A 21,369-nucleotide genomic window follows, 5' to 3' on the forward strand; every position below is an offset into this window, starting at 1 on the left:
CTGACCATCTCCTGTACTGTGTCTGCAGTCTCTGATCATCTCCTGTATCATGTCTGCAGTCTCTGATCATCTCCTGTATCATGTCTGCAGTCTCTGATCATCTCCTCTATCATGTCTGCAGTCTCTGACCATCTCCTGTACTATGTCTGCAGTCTCTGACCATCTCCTGTACTATGTCTGCAGTCTCTGATCATCTCCGGTATCATGTCTGCAGTCTCTGATCATCTCCTGTATCACGTCTGCAGTCTCTGACCATCTCCTGTACTATGTCTGCAGTCTCTGATCATCTCCTGTACTATGTCTGCAGTCTCTGATTATCTCCTGTATCATGTCTGCAGTCTCTGATCATCTCCTGTATCATGTCTGCAGTCTCTGATCATCTCCTGTATCATGTCTGCAGTCTCTGATCATCTCCTGTATCATGTCTGCAGTCTCTGATCATCTCCTGTATCATGTCTGCAGTCTCTGATCATCTCCTGTATCATGTCTGCAGTCTCTGATCATCTCCTGTATCATGTCTGCAGTCTCTGACCATCTCCTGTACTATGTCTGCAGTCTCTGATCATCTCCTGTATCATGTCTGCAGTCTCTGATCATCTCCTGTATCATGTCTGCAGTCTCTGATCATCTCCTGTATCATGTCTGCAGTCTCTGATCATCTCCTGTATTATGTCTGCAGTCTCTGATCATCTCCTGTACCATGTCTGCAGTCTCTGATCATCTCCTGTATCATGTCTGCAGTCTCTCAATATCTCCTGTATCATGTCTGCAGTCTCTGATCATCTCCTCTATCATGTCTGCAGTCTCTGATCATCTCCTGTATCATGTCTGCAGTCTCTGATCATCTCCTGTATCATGTCTGCAGTCTCTGATCATCTCCTGTATCATGTCTGCAGTCTCTGACCATCTCCTGTACTATGTCTGCAGTCTCTGATCATCTCCTGTATCATGTCTGCAGTCTCTGATCATCTCCTGTATCATGTCTGCAGTCTCTGATCATCTCCTCTATCATGTCTGCAGTCTCTGATCATCTCCTGTATCATGTCTGCAGTCTCTGATCATCTCCTGTATTATGTCTGCAGTCTCTGATCATCTCCTGTACCATGTCTGCAGTCTCTGATCATCTCCTGTATCATGTCTGCAGTCTCTGATCATCTCCTGTACCATGTCTGCAGTCTCTGATCATCTCCTGTACCATGTCTGCAGTCTCTGATCATCTCCTGTATCATGTCTGCAGTCTCTGATCATCTCCTCTATCATGTCTGCAGTCTCTAAATATCTCCTGTATCATGTCTGCAGTCTCTGATCATCTCCTCTATCATGTCTGCAGTCTCTGATCATCTCCTCTATCATGTCTGCAGTCTCTGATCATCTCCTGTACCATGTCTGCAGTCTCTGATCATCTCCTGTATCATGTCTGCAGTCTCTGATCATCTCCTGTATCATGTCTGCAGTCTCTGATCATCTCCTGTATCATGTCTGCAGTCTCTAAATATCTCCTGTATCATGTCTGCAGTCTCTGACCATCTCCTCTATCATGTCTGCAGTCTCTGATCATCTCCTGTACTATGTCTGCAGTCTCTGATCATCTCCTGTATCATGTCTGCAGTCTCTGATCATCTCCTCTATCATGTCTGTAGTCTCTGATCATCTCCTGTATCATGTCTGCAGTCTCTGATCATCTCCTGTATCATGTCTGCAGTCTCTGATCATCTCCTGTATCATGTCTGCAGTCTCTGATCATCTCCTCTATCATGTCTGCAGTCTCTGATCATCTCCTCTATCATGTCTGCAGTCTCTGATCATCTCCTCTATCATGTCTGCAGTCTCTGATCATCTCCTGTACCATGTCTGCAGTCTCTGATCATCTCCTGTATCATGTCTGCAGTCTCTAAATATCTCCTGTATCATGTCTGCAGTCTCTGATCATCTCCTGTACTATGTCTGCAGTCTCTGATCATCTCCTGTATCATGTCTGCAGTCTCTGATCATCTCCTGTATCATGTCTGCAGTCTCTGATCATCTCCTCTATCATGTCTGCAGTCTCTGATCATCTCCTCTATCATGTCTGCAGTCTCTGATCATCTCCTCTATCATGTCTGCAGTCTCTGATCATCTCCTGTTCCATGTCTGCAGTCTGTGATCATCTCCTGTATCATGTCTGCAGTCTCTGACCATCTCCTGTATCATGTCTGCAGTCTCTGATCATCTCCTGTATCATGTCTGCAGTCTCTAAATATCTCCTGTATCATGTCTGCAGTCTCTAAATATCTCCTGTATCATGTCTGCAGTCTCTGATCATCTCCTGTACCATGTCTGCAGTCTCTGATCATCTCCTATATCATGTCTGCAGTCTCTGACCATCTCCTGTATCATGTCTGCAGTCTCTGATCATCTCCTGTATCATGTCTGCAGTCTCTAAATATCTCCTGTATCATGTCTGCAGTCTCTGATCATCTCCTGTACTATGTCTGCAGTCTCTGATCATCTCCTGTATCATGTCTGCAGTCTCTGATCATCTCCTCTATCATGTCTGCAGTCTCTGATCATCTCCTCTATCATGTCTGCAGTCTCTGACCATCTCCTGTACTGTGTCTGCAGTCTCTGATCATCTCCTGTATCATGTCTGCAGTCTCTGATCATCTCCTGTATCATGTCTGCAGTCTCTGATCATCTCCTCTATCATGTCTGCAGTCTCTGACCATCTCCTGTACTATGTCTGCAGTCTCTGACCATCTCCTGTACTATGTCTGCAGTCTCTGATCATCTCCGGTATCATGTCTGCAGTCTCTGATCATCTCCTGTATCACGTCTGCAGTCTCTGATCATCTCCTGTACTATGTCTGCAGTCTCTGATTATCTCCTGTATCATGTCTGCAGTCTCTGATCATCTCCTGTATCATGTCTGCAGTCTCTGATCATCTCCTGTATCATGTCTGCAGTCTCTGATCATCTCCTGTATCATGTCTGCAGTCTCTGATCATCTCCTGTATCATGTCTGCAGTCTCTGATCATCTCCTGTATCATGTCTGCAGTCTCTGATCATCTCCTGTATCATGTCTGCAGTCTCTGACCATCTCCTGTACTATGTCTGCAGTCTCTGATCATCTCCTGTATCATGTCTGCAGTCTCTGATCATCTCCTGTATCATGTCTGCAGTCTCTGATCATCTCCTGTATCATGTCTGCAGTCTCTGATCATCTCCTGTATTATGTCTGCAGTCTCTGATCATCTCCTGTACCATGTCTGCAGTCTCTGATCATCTCCTGTATCATGTCTGCAGTCTCTCAATATCTCCTGTATCATGTCTGCAGTCTCTGATCATCTCCTCTATCATGTCTGCAGTCTCTGATCATCTCCTGTATCATGTCTGCAGTCTCTGATCATCTCCTGTATCATGTCTGCAGTCTCTGATCATCTCCTGTATCATGTCTGCAGTCTCTGACCATCTCCTGTACTATGTCTGCAGTCTCTGATCATCTCCTGTATCATGTCTGCAGTCTCTGATCATCTCCTGTATCATGTCTGCAGTCTCTGATCATCTCCTCTATCATGTCTGCAGTCTCTGATCATCTCCTGTATCATGTCTGCAGTCTCTGATCATCTCCTGTATTATGTCTGCAGTCTCTGATCATCTCCTGTACCATGTCTGCAGTCTCTGATCATCTCCTGTATCATGTCTGCAGTCTCTGATCATCTCCTGTATCATGTCTGCAGTCTCTCAATATCTCCTGTATCATGTCTGCAGTCTCTGATCATCTCCTCTATCATGTCTGCAGTCTCTGATCATCTCCTCTATCATGTCTGCAGTCTCTGATCATCTCCTGTACCATGTCTGCAGTCTCTGATCATCTCCTGTATCATGTCTGCAGTCTCTAAATATCTCCTGTATCATGTCTGCAGTCTCTGATCATCTCCTCTATCATGTCTGCAGTCTCTAAATATCTCCTGTATCATGTCTGCAGTCTCTGATCATCTCCTCTATCATGTCTGCAGTCTCTGATCATCTCCTCTATCATGTCTGCAGTCTCTGATCATCTCCTGTACCATGTCTGCAGTCTCTGATCATCTCCTGTATCATGTCTGCAGTCTCTGATCATCTCCTGTATCATGTCTGCAGTCTCTGATCATCTCCTGTATCATGTCTGCAGTCTCTAAATATCTCCTGTATCATGTCTGCAGTCTCTGATCATCTCCTCTATCATGTCTGCAGTCTCTGATCATCTCCTGTACTATGTCTGCAGTCTCTGATCATCTCCTGTATCATGTCTGCAGTCTCTGATCATCTCCTCTATCATGTCTGCAGTCTCTGATCATCTCCTGTATCATGTCTGCAGTCTCTGATCATCTCCTGTATCATGTCTGCAGTCTCTGATCATCTCCTGTATCATGTCTGCAGTCTCTGATCATCTCCTCTATCATGTCTGCAGTCTCTGATCATCTCCTCTATCATGTCTGCAGTCTCTGATCATCTCCTCTATCATGTCTGCAGTCTCTGATCATCTCCTGTACCATGTCTGCAGTCTCTGATCATCTCCTGTATCATGTCTGCAGTCTCTGACCATCTCCTGTATCATGTCTGCAGTCTCTGATCATCTCCTGTATCATGTCTGCAGTCTCTAAATATCTCCTGTATCATGTCTGCAGTCTCTGATCATCTCCTGTACTATGTCTGCAGTCTCTGATCATCTCCTGTATCATGTCTGCAGTCTCTGATCATCTCCTGTATCATGTCTGCAGTCTCTGATCATCTCCTCTATCATGTCTGCAGTCTCTGATCATCTCCTCTATCATGTCTGCAGTCTCTGATCATCTCCTCTATCATGTCTGCAGTCTCTGATCATCTCCTGTACCATGTCTGCAGTCTCTGATCATCTCCTGTATCATGTCTGCAGTCTCTGACCATCTCCTGTATCATGTCTGCAGTCTCTGATCATCTCCTGTATCATGTCTGCAGTCTCTAAATATCTCCTGTATCATGTCTGCAGTCTCTAAATATCTCCTGTATCATGTCTGCAGTCTCTGATCATCTCCTGTACCATGTCTGCAGTCTCTGATCATCTCCTATATCATGTCTGCAGTCTCTGACCATCTCCTGTATCATGTCTGCAGTCTCTGATCATCTCCTGTATCATGTCTGCAGTCTCTAAATATCTCCTGTATCATGTCTGCAGTCTCTGATCATCTCCTGTACTATGTCTGCAGTCGCTGATCATCTCCTGTATCATGTCTGCAGTCTCTGATCATCTCCTCTATCATGTCTGCAGTCTCTGATCATCTCCTCTATCATGTCTGCAGTCTCTGACCATCTCCTGTACTGTGTCTGCAGTCTCTGATCATCTCCTGTATCATGTCTGCAGTCTCTGATCATCTCCTGTATCATGTCTGCAGTCTCTGATCATCTCCTCTATCATGTCTGCAGTCTCTGACCATCTCCTGTACTATGTCTGCAGTCTCTGACCATCTCCTGTACTATGTCTGCAGTCTCTGATCATCTCCGGTATCATGTCTGCAGTCTCTGATCATCTCCTGTATCACGTCTGCAGTCTCTGACCATCTCCTGTACTATGTCTGCAGTCTCTGATCATCTCCTGTACTATGTCTGCAGTCTCTGATTATCTCCTGTATCATGTCTGCAGTCTCTGATCATCTCCTGTATCATGTCTGCAGTCTCTGATCATCTCCTGTATCATGTCTGCAGTCTCTGATCATCTCCTGTATCATGTCTGCAGTCTCTGATCATCTCCTGTATCATGTCTGCAGTCTCTGATCATCTCCTGTATCATGTCTGCAGTCTCTGATCATCTCCTGTATCATGTCTGCAGTCTCTGACCATCTCCTGTACTATGTCTGCAGTCTCTGATCATCTCCTGTATCATGTCTGCAGTCTCTGATCATCTCCTGTATCATGTCTGCAGTCTCTGATCATCTCCTGTATCATGTCTGCAGTCTCTGATCATCTCCTGTATTATGTCTGCAGTCTCTGATCATCTCCTGTACCATGTCTGCAGTCTCTGATCATCTCCTGTATCATGTCTGCAGTCTCTCAATATCTCCTGTATCATGTCTGCAGTCTCTGATCATCTCCTCTATCATGTCTGCAGTCTCTGATCATCTCCTGTATCATGTCTGCAGTCTCTGATCATCTCCTGTATCATGTCTGCAGTCTCTGATCATCTCCTGTATCATGTCTGCAGTCTCTGACCATCTCCTGTACTATGTCTGCAGTCTCTGATCATCTCCTGTATCATGTCTGCAGTCTCTGATCATCTCCTGTATCATGTCTGCAGTCTCTGATCATCTCCTCTATCATGTCTGCAGTCTCTGATCATCTCCTGTATCATGTCTGCAGTCTCTGATCATCTCCTGTATTATGTCTGCAGTCTCTGATCATCTCCTGTACCATGTCTGCAGTCTCTGATCATCTCCTGTATCATGTCTGCAGTCTCTGATCATCTCCTGTACCATGTCTGCAGTCTCTGATCATCTCCTGTACCATGTCTGCAGTCTCTGATCATCTCCTGTATCATGTCTGCAGTCTCTGATCATCTCCTCTATCATGTCTGCAGTCTCTAAATATCTCCTGTATCATGTCTGCAGTCTCTGATCATCTCCTCTATCATGTCTGCAGTCTCTGATCATCTCCTCTATCATGTCTGCAGTCTCTGATCATCTCCTGTACCATGTCTGCAGTCTCTGATCATCTCCTGTATCATGTCTGCAGTCTCTGATCATCTCCTGTATCATGTCTGCAGTCTCTGATCATCTCCTGTATCATGTCTGCAGTCTCTAAATATCTCCTGTATCATGTCTGCAGTCTCTGACCATCTCCTCTATCATGTCTGCAGTCTCTGATCATCTCCTGTACTATGTCTGCAGTCTCTGATCATCTCCTGTATCATGTCTGCAGTCTCTGATCATCTCCTCTATCATGTCTGTAGTCTCTGATCATCTCCTGTATCATGTCTGCAGTCTCTGATCATCTCCTGTATCATGTCTGCAGTCTCTGATCATCTCCTGTATCATGTCTGCAGTCTCTGATCATCTCCTCTATCATGTCTGCAGTCTCTGATCATCTCCTCTATCATGTCTGCAGTCTCTGATCATCTCCTCTATCATGTCTGCAGTCTCTGATCATCTCCTGTACCATGTCTGCAGTCTCTGATCATCTCCTGTATCATGTCTGCAGTCTCTAAATATCTCCTGTATCATGTCTGCAGTCTCTGATCATCTCCTGTACTATGTCTGCAGTCTCTGATCATCTCCTGTATCATGTCTGCAGTCTCTGATCATCTCCTGTATCATGTCTGCAGTCTCTGATCATCTCCTCTATCATGTCTGCAGTCTCTGATCATCTCCTCTATCATGTCTGCAGTCTCTGATCATCTCCTCTATCATGTCTGCAGTCTCTGATCATCTCCTGTTCCATGTCTGCAGTCTGTGATCATCTCCTGTATCATGTCTGCAGTCTCTGACCATCTCCTGTATCATGTCTGCAGTCTCTGATCATCTCCTGTATCATGTCTGCAGTCTCTAAATATCTCCTGTATCATGTCTGCAGTCTCTAAATATCTCCTGTATCATGTCTGCAGTCTCTGATCATCTCCTGTACCATGTCTGCAGTCTCTGATCATCTCCTATATCATGTCTGCAGTCTCTGACCATCTCCTGTATCATGTCTGCAGTCTCTGATCATCTCCTGTATCATGTCTGCAGTCTCTAAATATCTCCTGTATCATGTCTGCAGTCTCTGATCATCTCCTGTACTATGTCTGCAGTCTCTGATCATCTCCTGTATCATGTCTGCAGTCTCTGATCATCTCCTCTATCATGTCTGCAGTCTCTGATCATCTCCTCTATCATGTCTGCAGTCTCTGACCATCTCCTGTACTGTGTCTGCAGTCTCTGATCATCTCCTGTATCATGTCTGCAGTCTCTGATCATCTCCTGTATCATGTCTGCAGTCTCTGATCATCTCCTCTATCATGTCTGCAGTCTCTGACCATCTCCTGTACTATGTCTGCAGTCTCTGACCATCTCCTGTACTATGTCTGCAGTCTCTGATCATCTCCGGTATCATGTCTGCAGTCTCTGATCATCTCCTGTATCACGTCTGCAGTCTCTGATCATCTCCTGTACTATGTCTGCAGTCTCTGATTATCTCCTGTATCATGTCTGCAGTCTCTGATCATCTCCTGTATCATGTCTGCAGTCTCTGATCATCTCCTGTATCATGTCTGCAGTCTCTGATCATCTCCTGTATCATGTCTGCAGTCTCTGATCATCTCCTGTATCATGTCTGCAGTCTCTGATCATCTCCTGTATCATGTCTGCAGTCTCTGATCATCTCCTGTATCATGTCTGCAGTCTCTGACCATCTCCTGTACTATGTCTGCAGTCTCTGATCATCTCCTGTATCATGTCTGCAGTCTCTGATCATCTCCTGTATCATGTCTGCAGTCTCTGATCATCTCCTGTATCATGTCTGCAGTCTCTGATCATCTCCTGTATTATGTCTGCAGTCTCTGATCATCTCCTGTACCATGTCTGCAGTCTCTGATCATCTCCTGTATCATGTCTGCAGTCTCTCAATATCTCCTGTATCATGTCTGCAGTCTCTGATCATCTCCTCTATCATGTCTGCAGTCTCTGATCATCTCCTGTATCATGTCTGCAGTCTCTGATCATCTCCTGTATCATGTCTGCAGTCTCTGATCATCTCCTGTATCATGTCTGCAGTCTCTGACCATCTCCTGTACTATGTCTGCAGTCTCTGATCATCTCCTGTATCATGTCTGCAGTCTCTGATCATCTCCTGTATCATGTCTGCAGTCTCTGATCATCTCCTCTATCATGTCTGCAGTCTCTGATCATCTCCTGTATCATGTCTGCAGTCTCTGATCATCTCCTGTATTATGTCTGCAGTCTCTGATCATCTCCTGTACCATGTCTGCAGTCTCTGATCATCTCCTGTATCATGTCTGCAGTCTCTGATCATCTCCTGTATCATGTCTGCAGTCTCTCAATATCTCCTGTATCATGTCTGCAGTCTCTGATCATCTCCTCTATCATGTCTGCAGTCTCTGATCATCTCCTCTATCATGTCTGCAGTCTCTGATCATCTCCTGTACCATGTCTGCAGTCTCTGATCATCTCCTGTATCATGTCTGCAGTCTCTAAATATCTCCTGTATCATGTCTGCAGTCTCTGATCATCTCCTCTATCATGTCTGCAGTCTCTAAATATCTCCTGTATCATGTCTGCAGTCTCTGATCATCTCCTCTATCATGTCTGCAGTCTCTGATCATCTCCTCTATCATGTCTGCAGTCTCTGATCATCTCCTGTACCATGTCTGCAGTCTCTGATCATCTCCTGTATCATGTCTGCAGTCTCTGATCATCTCCTGTATCATGTCTGCAGTCTCTGATCATCTCCTGTATCATGTCTGCAGTCTCTAAATATCTCCTGTATCATGTCTGCAGTCTCTGATCATCTCCTCTATCATGTCTGCAGTCTCTGATCATCTCCTGTACTATGTCTGCAGTCTCTGATCATCTCCTGTATCATGTCTGCAGTCTCTGATCATCTCCTCTATCATGTCTGCAGTCTCTGATCATCTCCTGTATCATGTCTGCAGTCTCTGATCATCTCCTGTATCATGTCTGCAGTCTCTGATCATCTCCTGTATCATGTCTGCAGTCTCTGATCATCTCCTCTATCATGTCTGCAGTCTCTGATCATCTCCTCTATCATGTCTGCAGTCTCTGATCATCTCCTCTATCATGTCTGCAGTCTCTGATCATCTCCTGTACCATGTCTGCAGTCTCTGATCATCTCCTGTATCATGTCTGCAGTCTCTGACCATCTCCTGTATCATGTCTGCAGTCTCTGATCATCTCCTGTATCATGTCTGCAGTCTCTAAATATCTCCTGTATCATGTCTGCAGTCTCTGATCATCTCCTGTACTATGTCTGCAGTCTCTGATCATCTCCTGTATCATGTCTGCAGTCTCTGATCATCTCCTGTATCATGTCTGCAGTCTCTGATCATCTCCTCTATCATGTCTGCAGTCTCTGATCATCTCCTCTATCATGTCTGCAGTCTCTGATCATCTCCTCTATCATGTCTGCAGTCTCTGATCATCTCCTGTACCATGTCTGCAGTCTCTGATCATCTCCTGTATCATGTCTGCAGTCTCTGACCATCTCCTGTATCATGTCTGCAGTCTCTGATCATCTCCTGTATCATGTCTGCAGTCTCTAAATATCTCCTGTATCATGTCTGCAGTCTCTAAATATCTCCTGTATCATGTCTGCAGTCTCTGATCATCTCCTGTACCATGTCTGCAGTCTCTGATCATCTCCTATATCATGTCTGCAGTCTCTGACCATCTCCTGTATCATGTCTGCAGTCTCTGATCATCTCCTGTATCATGTCTGCAGTCTCTAAATATCTCCTGTATCATGTCTGCAGTCTCTGATCATCTCCTGTACTATGTCTGCAGTCTCTGATCATCTCCTGTATCATGTCTGCAGTCTCTGATCATCTCCTCTATCATGTCTGCAGTCTCTGATCATCTCCTCTATCATGTCTGCAGTCTCTGACCATCTCCTGTACTGTGTCTGCAGTCTCTGATCATCTCCTGTATCATGTCTGCAGTCTCTGATCATCTCCTGTATCATGTCTGCAGTCTCTGACCATCTCCTGTACTATGTCTGCAGTCTCTGATCATCTCCTCTATCATGTCTGCAGTCTCTGACCATCTCCTGTACTATGTCTGCAGTCTCTGATCATCTCCGGTATCATGTCTGCAGTCTCTGATCATCTCCTGTATCACGTCTGCAGTCTCTGACCATCTCCTGTACTATGTCTGCAGTCTCTGATCATCTCCTGTACTATGTCTGCAGTCTCTGATTATCTCCTGTATCATGTCTGCAGTCTCTGATCATCTCCTGTACTATGTCTGCAGTCTCTGATCATCTCCTGTACTATGTCTGCAGTCTCTGATCATCTCCTGTATCATGTCTGCAGTCTCTGACCATCTCCTGTACTATGTCTGCAGTCTCTGATCATCTCCTGTACTATGTCTGCAGTCTCTGATTATCTCCTGTATCATGTCTGCAGTCTCTGATCATCTCCTGTACTATGTCTGCAGTCTCTGATCATCTCCTGTACTATGTCTGCAGTCTCTGATTATCTCCTGTATCATGTCTGCAGTCTCTGATCATCTCCTGTATTATGCCTGCAGTCTCTGATCATCTCCTGTATCATGTCTGCAGTCTCTGATCATCTCCTGTATCATGTCTGCAGTCTCTGATCATCTCCTGTATCATGTCTGCAGTCTCTGATCATCTCCTGTATCATGTCTGCAGTCTCTGATCATCTCCTGTATCATGTCTGCTGTCTCTGATCATCTCCTGTATCACGTCTGCAGTCTCTGACCATCTCCTGTACTATGTCTGCAGTCTCTGATCATCTCCTGTATTATTTCTGCAGTCTCTGATCATCTCCTGTACTATGTCTGCAGTCTCTGATCATCTCCTGTATTATGTCTGCAGTCTCTGAGGAGGAATCTGGAGAGGAGTGAAGAGCAGGAGCCTCGCCGGGACGGGGTGGACCATGGAGAGGAGAATGTCGGATGAGATCAGAGCCGCCAAGCTGGAGTCCGGAGAGGGCCGTCTGAGTGGGCCATGCACGGTGCACCGGAGGGGAGGTCAGTGACAGCACCACCAGGTTAGTCCGAGGGGGGAGGGGTCACTGATGTAAGGGGGGAGTGAATACAGAAAGGTAAGGGGGGGGGGGCACTGATATTACGGTTCCCTCTTATTTCAGTAACCACCCCCCTTACCTTTCTGTATTCACTCTGCAAAAAGGTGATCTGTATCCCCCCCCACATCAGAGTTCCCAGCTTCCCCCCTTCAGAGTTCCCCTTTACAATGCAAGTGGAATCTCTGCAGACTCTGATTGGAGGGGGGAGGTTCTGGTGACTAGAGACCCCCTTACATCAGAGTTCCTCCTTGCACTGTAAGGGGGAACTCTGCAGACTCAGATATAAGGGATAACTCTGCAGACTCTGCTGTAAGAGGGGGGACTCTGCTGTAAGAGGGGGGACTCTGCTGGAAGGTGGAGGACTCTGCTTTAAGGGGTAAGGGGGGGGTGCTCTGCTGTAAGGGGATACTCTGCTGTAAGGGGGGAAGACTCTTCTGTAAGGGGTGGGACTCTGCTGTAAGGGAGAACTCTGCAGACTCAGATATAGGGGATAATTCTGCAGACTCTGCTGTAGGGGGGTTTATGCTGTGAGGGGGGACTCTGCTGTAAGGGGGAAGGACTCTGCTGTAAGAGGTTGGACTCTGCTATAAGGGGTAAGGGGGGACTCTGCTATGAGAGAGGGGGCACTCTGTTGTAAGGGGTAAGGGGGGCTCTGCTGTAATAAGGGGGGACTCTGTTGTAAGGGAGGACTCTGCTGTAACAGGGGATGACTCGTCTGTAAGGGGGGGACTCTGCTGTAAGAATGGGGGACTCTACTATAAGGGGGGGGGCTCTGCTGTAAGGGGAGGGACTCTGCGTTAAGGGTGGGGCTCTGCTGTAAGGGGAGGGACTCTGCTGTCACGCTTCAAAATTGCGCCCACTGCTCGTGGAACGGCATCAAACTTTTACCCTCAAAAATCTCCATGAGCAACATTTAAAAAATTCTACAGGTTGCATGTTTTGCGTTAGAGAGGAGGTCCAGGGCTAGAATTATCGCTCTCGCTCTACCGATGGCGGCGATACCTCACTTGTGTGGTTTGACTTCCGTTTTCATATGCGGGCGCTGCTCACGTGTGCGTTCGCTTCTGCGCGCGAGCTCGGCGGAGGTCCGGTGGCAGAATTACTGCCCGTGATCTGACGTTCGTGGTGATACCTCACACGGGGGACCGATGCATGCAATCTCCTTTGGGGGGAAGGGCGGAGGCAGCTGACTTTTTTTAAAATTATTATTTATTTTATTTTTACACTGTCGCTTTAAAATTATATTTTAAAAAGAGCCCCCCCCCCCCCCCCCCCGTTTACTTACCTGAAGCCTATCTTTCCAGTGACGGGGACGAGCACAGCAGCTCCAGCCGGTGTCCTGGGTCCTGATTGGATAGATTGATAGCAGCGCAGCCATTGGCTCCTGCTACTGTCAATCAAAATCCAATGAAGTGGGGGCCGAGTCCTGCTGTCTGTGTCAATAGACGCAGCAGAAGGACATGTGAGCGCCCGCACACAGGTGACCCTTCGAAGGGAGAGCGGCTCTCCCAACGGGACGCTCAAGAAGGTGAGGAGCCAGGAGCGCCGCTGAGGGACCCGAGAAGAGGAGGAGCCAGGAGCACAGCTGAGGGACCCGAGAAGAGGAGGAGCCAGGAGTGCCGCTGAGGGACCCGAGAAGAGGAGGAGCCAGGAGTGCCGCTGAGCGACCCGAGAAGAGGAGGAGCCAGGAGTGCCGCTGAGCGACCCGAGAAGAGGAGGAGCCGGGAGTGCCGCTGAGCGACCGAGAAGAGGAGGAGCTGGGAGCGCAGCTGAGGGACATGAGAAGAGGAGGAGCTGGGAGCGCAGCTGAGGGACATGAGAAGAGGAGGAGCTGGGAGCGCAGCTGAGGGACATGAGAAGAGGAGGAGCCAGGAGCGCTGCTCAGGGACCCGAGAAGAGGAGGAGCCAGGAGTGCCGCTGAGAGGCCCGAGAAGAGGAGGAGCCGAGAGTGCCGCTGAGCGACCCGAGAAGAGGAGGAGCCGGGAGTGCCGCTGAGCGACCCGAGAAGAGGAGGAGCCGGGAGCGCAGCTGAGGGACATGAGAAGAGGAGGAGCCAGGAGCGCTGCTCAGGGACCTGAGAAGAGGAGGAGCCAGGAGTGCCGCTGAGAGGCCCGAGAAGAGGAGGAGCCAGGAGTGCCACTGAGCGACCCGAGAAGAGGAGGAGCCGGGAGCGCAACTGAGGGACTAGAGAAGAGGAGGAGCCAGGAGCGCTGCTCAGGGACCCTAGAAGAGGAGGAGCCAGGAGTGCCACTGAACGACCCGAGAAGAGGAGGAGCTGGGAGTGCAGCTGAGGGACATGAGAAGAGGAGGAGCCAGGAGCGCTGCTCGGGGACCCGAGAAGAGGAGGAGCCAGGAGTGCCGCTGAGAGGCCCGAGAAGAGGAGGAGCCAGGAGTGCCACTGAGCGACCCGAGAAGAGGAGGAGCCGGGAGCGCAACTGAGGGACTAGAGAAGAGGAGGAGCCAGGAGCGCTGCTCAGGGACCCGAGAAGAGGAGGAGCCAGGAGTGCCACTGAACGACCCGAGAAGAGGAGGAGCTGGGAGTGCAGCTGAGGGACATGAGAAGAGGAGGAGCCAGGAGCGCTGCTCGGGGACCCGAGAAGAGGAGGAGCCAGGAGTGCCGCTGAGAGGCCCGAGAAGAGGAGGAGCCAGGAGTGCCACTGAGCGACCCGAGAAGAGGAGGAGCCGGGAGCGCAACTGAGGGACCCGAGAAGAGGAAGAGCCAGGAGCGCTGCTGAGGGACACGAGAAGAGGAGAATCGGGGCCACTCTGTGCAAAACCAATTGTACTGAGGGGGTAAGTATAATTTATTTATTTTTTTGATGTCCTATAAGACCCCCCAAATCCCTCCTTTGCACTTAAAGTGGCTGTAAACCCTTACAAACCACTTTGACCTACAGGTAAGCCTAGATTAAGGCTCACCTGTAGGTCCAAGAAATATCTCCCAAACCTACACGGTTTAGGAGATATTTGCCCGAAGACAGGCACCACTGTCTACGGCACATGCGCCATAGACAGCGGCGTGGCATTTCCAACAACGGAGCTGCCGTGCGTGTCGGGCTCCCATGCGCATGCGCGGGAGTGACGTCATCGCGGCTCCGCCGAATGACAGCGGCGGAGCTGCGAGACCCCACTGAAAAGAGGGATGCGCCGGACTACAGGGGACAGCGGTGATTTCGCTGGCTCCTGTGTCAGGTAAGTGACACATAATGGACTGCGATGCGATGAGATGCGATGAGATGCATAGTAGTCCATTATGCTTTACCTTTGCAGGGAATGAAAGAGGAAATAACACTCATCAGGGTTTACTTCCTCTTTAAAAGCATTCAAAGTATCAAGATCGGTTTGATCGAATGCTTTTGATTTCTTAAAAATGGCTCCATTTACATCCAAGGAAACTGGAAGTGATCGTCATGTCATCGTTTCCAGGTTACTGATATCATAAAGAAAGACAACAGACGCAGCGCTCTAAATCAGGGATATGCAATTCGCGGACCTCCAGCTAGGGGCAGAAGAAATGGCTGGTAAGAGAGGTTGTGACGGGAGGGCCCCTGGAACCCAGAATCCCTTGGAAAGTGCGGGATACCCTTGTTTCAGCTCCTCGTGCACCTCTTATGTCTAAGTCGCCCTGTGATATCCTGGCACAGGGGTGACTGAGAAAATATATCCTGGATTACTTAAAGCGGGAGTTCCGCCGTTTTTTTTTTTTTTTTTTTTAAAGCCAGCAGCTACAAATACTGCAGCTGCTGACTTTTAAAATAAGGACACTTACCCGCCCAGCGCGCCCGCGATGTCGGCACCCGAAGCCGATCTCTCGATCGTCTCTCGGGTGCTGCCGCCGCCATCTTGGGTATGGAAATCAGGAAGTGGAGCCTTGCGGCTTCATTTCCCGGTTCCCTACTGCGCATGCGCGAGTCGCGCTGCGCAATAAGGACGGTCCCCGCTGCCTCTGGGATCCGTGTGTTTCCCAGCAGGCAGCGGGGGGACCTGCGGAAAGGGGCGTAGATTCTGCGGAAAGGGGCGTAGCTTCTGCAGATATCTATGCCGGAAGTGGGTGCAGATACCTGTACTGTACAGGTACCTGCACCCCCCCTCCCCCCTGAAAGGTGCCAATTGTGGCGCCGGAGGGGGGGGGAGGGTTCCAATGAGCGGAAGCTCCACTTTAGGGTGGAGCTCCGCTTTAAAATGGGACAGTAATATTTATACACAATATCTCCCAGGATGTATGTAAAGACTAATCTTAGTTTGTTTGATTCTGAACTCAACATGTTAATTGAAAGAGCCGATCCCATTGGCCTCTGTACAATGTAGGAGACGGGCGACTCCTAGTGGAGCTCCTGCTATTGTGAGAATGTGTCCTGTGTTTAAACTTTTGATAATGTATCATCTTCTGTGTGAAGCTCGGTGACAACAAGTCTGACCTGCAGTGAAATAACAGTGACCAGGCTGCTTAAAGGGATCAGTTAATGAGCTTGTGTTAATTAGGTTTCTGGTCACAGGTGTATTTTCAGAGTAATATGGGCAGGAGGTAGGAACCTCCTCTTTAACTGTATATAAATATTTGTAATTTTGGTTCTAATAAAGAGTCTGTTTCCTGCTTGACCCTCAACACGTACTTGGGGGAGAATTATTCGTATGGGTTTCTTTTTCGGATGATTGGAGTTTTTCAGTAGCTGCCTGTCGGGGGAGGGGGTTGTAATGGGCATGGGGGAGGTGCCTCCTGCTGTGGGCGGGGGGGGCCACCAGCACTTCGGCGCCATGTTTTTCACGCCCACAATGTAACGTCTTTTGACGTCACATTGTTGTGGGCTGTGTGGAACATCTTGGGTGTATGGGTGGTTGCTGCGCATGCGCACCCCCTGTGATGGCTGGGTCCGTCACCGCCCGTACATGACGCTGGACAGGCGCATAGGACAGGCGAGGACAGCAGGAGGTCAGAGGCACCTCCCCTTTGCCCTTCGCAACCCCCGAGCTGGATAATAAACACCACCATCAAAGAGGGCAGCGGAAGGGAACCAGACTAATTCCTTTTAATCTATACATTTGTATATGGATTCCAATGATTAGAATTCATTGTCTTAGGCTTATGTTGCTCTCATTATGTTATTTTTATATACACTTTCCAGCTATGATCACGGGCACATCTGAGACCATTCACCAAGTACCCCTATACAGGCCGTACTGTTCCTGATTTTTCTCCTGCTGCGGTTTCTGTTTGCTGCGCCCCCCTCAGCTCCCCGAACCGGATACACTTACTGCCGCCATCTTGACACCCGGCTTTTGGTGACCCAGCCCAGTGTATTGGTAAGTATGAGGTCTCTCTTTCCTTGACCTCTCTTACCAACCATTCCTTCTGCCCCTATTTATTTATTTATTTATTTATTCATCAACATATAACCACTATTTTCATCACTCTTGTTACAGATACAATAACCATGCATTCGCCCCCTGAAGAAGCGAGCAGAGTCTCGTGAAACGCGTAGGGCACTATCGTTGCTTCCTTCATGCTTACATTTGCTGGCTATCTCCGTTGTTTGTACTAGGCTCACATACCGCTTTAATTTATGTGTGTGCATTTTTTTTTTTTTTTTTTTTTACTTTTCATCATATATGTGGATCTGCTGGCTTAGCGACTTACAATTAACCGGTTTCCCGACCAGCGCACGCCAATGTACGTCGGCAGAATGGCACGGGCAGGCATATTGGCGTACAGGTACGTCCAATCTTCAATGCCGCCCTGCCACCGCGAGCGTGCCGCCTGAGGCACACTCGCGTGCCGGTCGAGACCCCCGTGAGTACGGTCGCGGGTCCTGCGGACTCGATCTCCGCAGGCATACCCGCGATCGTCTCACTGGACGGCTGAATGGAGGAAATGGCCGTGTAAACAGCATTTGCCCATTCTGCCTAGCAACTCGTGACGCTGATCTCTGCTCCATGTGATTGGAGCAGAGATCAGTGTTCACTAAATGAAAGCCCAACCCCCCCCCCACAGTTAGTAACACACCCCTAGGAACACTTAACCCCTACACTGCCACCCACTGGTTAACCCCTTTACTGCCAGTGTCATTTACACAGGAATCACTGCATTTATATAGCACTGATTGCTGTATAAATGATAATGGTCCCAAAAATGTGTCAAAAATGTCTGATTTGTCCACAATAATGTCGCAGTCACAATAAAAATCGCAGATCGCCGCCATTACTAGTAAAAAAAAAAAAATGATTAATAAAAATGCCATAAAACTATCCCCTATTTCGTAAACGCTATAACTTTTGCGCAAACCAATAAATAATCGCTTATTGCGTTTTTTTTTTTTTTACCAAAAATATGTAGAAGAATACGTATCGGCCTAAACTGAGGGAAAAAAATGTTTTTTTTATATATTTTTGGGGGATATTTATTATAACAAAAAGTAAAAAATAATGCGTTTTTTTCAAAATTCTCGCTCTATTTTTGTTTATAGCGCAAAAAATAAAAACCGCAGAGGTGATCAAATACCACCAAAAGAAAGCTCTATTTGTGGGGGAAAAAAAGGACATCAATTTTGTTTGGGAGCCACGTCGCACGACCGCGCAATTGTCAGTTAAAGCGACGCAGTGCCGAATCGCAAAAAGGGGTCTGGTCTTTGACCAGCAAAATGGTCCGGGGGTTAAAGGGGTTAATATTGTTGTTGTTTATGGATGTGTAATAATTGTAATGAATTGATATCTGTTTGTACTCACGTGGTGAATATTGGCTATTATGCCGGGTAACGCACAATCATTGCTGTTCCCGTTCTGTTACACAACATTTTCTGATTAATAAACTGATTTTATTGCACTTTTTTGTCAACGTGTACCAAATCTCTCCCACCTCATTTAACCACTTGCTTACTGGGCACTTAAACCCCCCTCAGTCCCAGACCAATTTTCAGCTTTCAGCGCTGATGCACTTTGAATGACAATTACGCGGTCATACAACACTGTACCCAAATAAAATTTTTATCATTTTTTTCTCACAAATAGAGCTTTCTTTTGGTGGTATTTAGTTACAGCTCGGAGTTTTATTTTTTGCTAAACAAACAAAAAAAGATGCAAAAAAAAAAAAAAATCATGTTTAATAGTTTGTTATAAAATTTTGCAAACAGGTCATTTTTCTCCTTCATTGAAGTGCGCTGATGAGGCGGCACTGATAGGCTGCACTGGTGGGCACTGATGGGCTGCATTGGTGGGCACTGATAGGCTGCATTGGTGGGCACTGATAGGCTGCACTGGTGGGCACTGATAGGCATAGTTAAGGCGGCACTAATAGGCACAGATAAGGCGGCACCGATGGGCACAGATAAGGCGGCACTGATGGGCAAAGATGGGCACAGATAAGATGGCACGGATGGGTGGCACGGATGGGCACTGATAGGTACCACTGATAGATGGGACTGATGGGCACTGATAGGTGGCACTGATAGGTGGCTCTGATAGGTGGCACTGCTGGGCACTGATGGGCGGCACTGCTGCGCACTGGTAGATGACACTGATGGGCACGGATAAGTGGCACTGGGGTGCAGCACCTTTGAGGCAGATTGTGGGCACTGTGGGTGGCACTGCTGGGTGGCACTGTGGGCACTGCTGGGTGGCACTGTGGGCACTGCTGGGTGGCACTATGGGCACTTCTGGGTGGCACTGACATTTTATTATTGTGGCACTTGGAGGGGGCAGGTGGGCACTGGCAGGTGGGCACAAGCAGGCCTGGCCGTGATCGGGACTGATGTCCCGATCACGGCCGCCGGTGATCGGCTTTTTTTTTTCTCCTCGCGCTGTCAGCGCGAGGAGGAATAATAGCCGATTACCGGCTCCGTTATATCACATGATCAGCTGTCATTGGCTGACAGCTGATCACGTGATAAGGGGTCGGGATCGACCCCTTGCACGGATCGGTGATCAGGCGAGTCTCACGGACTCGCCGATCACAGAGCACGCCGCGCGCGCCCCTCAGGGGGCGCGCAGGCCGCTCGTGCACGGGACGACGTCAATAGACGTAGTCCCGGCAAAGGAGATCCGCGCTGTAGCCGTCATTTGGCTATAGCGCGGATCTCAAGTGGTTAAAGTCCCGGGGCCACTTGGCTCTCTTTTTTTTTTCGGGGGGGGGGGGGGCTACAGCCACTTGAAGTCCAGTGATGTCGTCCGACAAGTGGAGATTACTGTGGAAAATGTACGTACGGGGTCCCTTCCCCTCTCACTGCCTGTAAAAGAAATCAAGCAGCTAAACAGGCGCTATGATGGCTTTTGCATTGCAGGGAATCGCCGGCTGAAAACAAAGAGATATGTGGATGATGCCTGCAGCTGCACCCGTCACCCCGATATCTCCACGGAGAGCCCAGGGCGTCATAAGACAGGCACCCGAGGGAAGTGATTAATAATAATCATCATCTTATTTTTTTTTATTTTTTTTATTATTTTTTTTTTTATTTGCAGGAGCCAATCAGAGGACTTGTGTGCCAATATGATGACAGGGAACATGCTGATAGAAGAAGAGAGCAGAGGGATGCTGCCTATGAAATGTATGGGTGTAATATTCCTGCTGGGGGATATGGTTGCAATATTCCTTCTTGGGGGGATGAGTATGGGGGTAATATTCCTGCTGGGGGGGGAGTATGGGTGTAATATTCCTGCTGCGGGGTAGTATGGCTGTAATATTCTTGCGTGGGGGAGGGTATATGGGTGTAATATTCCTGCTGGGAGGAGTATGGGTGTAATATTCCTGCTGGGGGGAGTATGGGGGTAATATTCCTGCTGGGGGGGGGGGTATGGGTGTAATATTCCTGCTGGGGGGAGTTTGGGGGTAATATTCCTGCTGGGGGGGAGTATGGGTGTAATATTCCTGCTGGAGGGGTATGGGTGTAATATTTCTTCTGGGGGGGGGGAGTATGGGTGTAATATTCCTGCTGGGGGGAGTATGGGGGTAATATTCCTGCTGGGGGGAGGGTATATGGGTGTAATATTCCTGCTGGGGGGGAGTATGGGTGTAATATTCCTGCTGGGGGGGAGTATGGGTGTAATATTCCTGCTGGAGGGGTATGGGTGTAATATTTCTTCTGGGGGGGGGAGTATGGGTGTAATATTCCTGCTGGGGGGAGTATGGGGGTAATATTCCTGCTAGGGGGAGTATGGGGGGTAATATTCCTGCTGGGGGGGGGAGTATGGGTGTAATATTCCTGCTGGGGGGGAAGAGTATGGGCGTAATATTCCTGCTGGGGGGGAGTATGGGTGTAATATTCCTGCTGGGGGGGTATGGGTGTAATATTCCTGCTGGGGGGGAGTATGGGTGTAATATTCCTGCTGGGAGGAGTATGGGTGTAATATTCCTGCTGGGGGGGTATGGGTGTAATATTCCTGCTGGGGGGGAGTATGGGTGTAATATTCCTGCTGGGGGGGTATGGGTGTAATATTCCTGCTGGGGGGGAGTATGGGTGTAATATTCCTGCTGGGGGGGAGTATGGGTGTAATATTTCTGCTGGGGGGGGGTATGGGTGTAATATTTCTGCTGGGGGGGGGTATGGGGGTAATATTCCTTCTGGGGGGAGTATGGGGGTTATATTCCTGCTGGGGGGAGTATGGGTGTAAT

The 21,369-nt window shown here is 48.3% G+C and overlaps 1 pseudogene across 4 annotated transcripts in view; it reads left to right on the plus strand.

The window, feature by feature from the left end:
• LOC143956972 (C3a anaphylatoxin chemotactic receptor pseudogene) overlaps positions 1-21,369 on the plus strand; it is a 115,810-nt pseudogene that overhangs the window by 12,031 nt on the left and 82,410 nt on the right. For 2 of the 4 annotated variants that reach the window (XR_013270029.1, XR_013270030.1), the window contains exon 2: positions 11,561-11,715. The product of XR_013270029.1 is annotated as a C3a anaphylatoxin chemotactic receptor pseudogene, transcript variant X2 (transcript). Of the gene's footprint in view, positions 1-11,560; positions 11,736-16,894; positions 17,073-17,192; positions 18,152-21,369 lie in introns of those variants that run through there. The other 2 variants (XR_013270031.1, XR_013270028.1) reach the window with 2 other exon arrangements.

The sequence above is a fragment of the Lithobates pipiens genome, unplaced genomic scaffold (genome assembly GCF_037356315.1).
Source record: "Lithobates pipiens isolate NorthernLeopardFrog02 unplaced genomic scaffold, aLitPip1_a1.2 Scaffold_47, whole genome shotgun sequence".
NCBI lineage: Eukaryota > Metazoa > Chordata > Amphibia > Anura > Ranidae > Lithobates > Lithobates pipiens.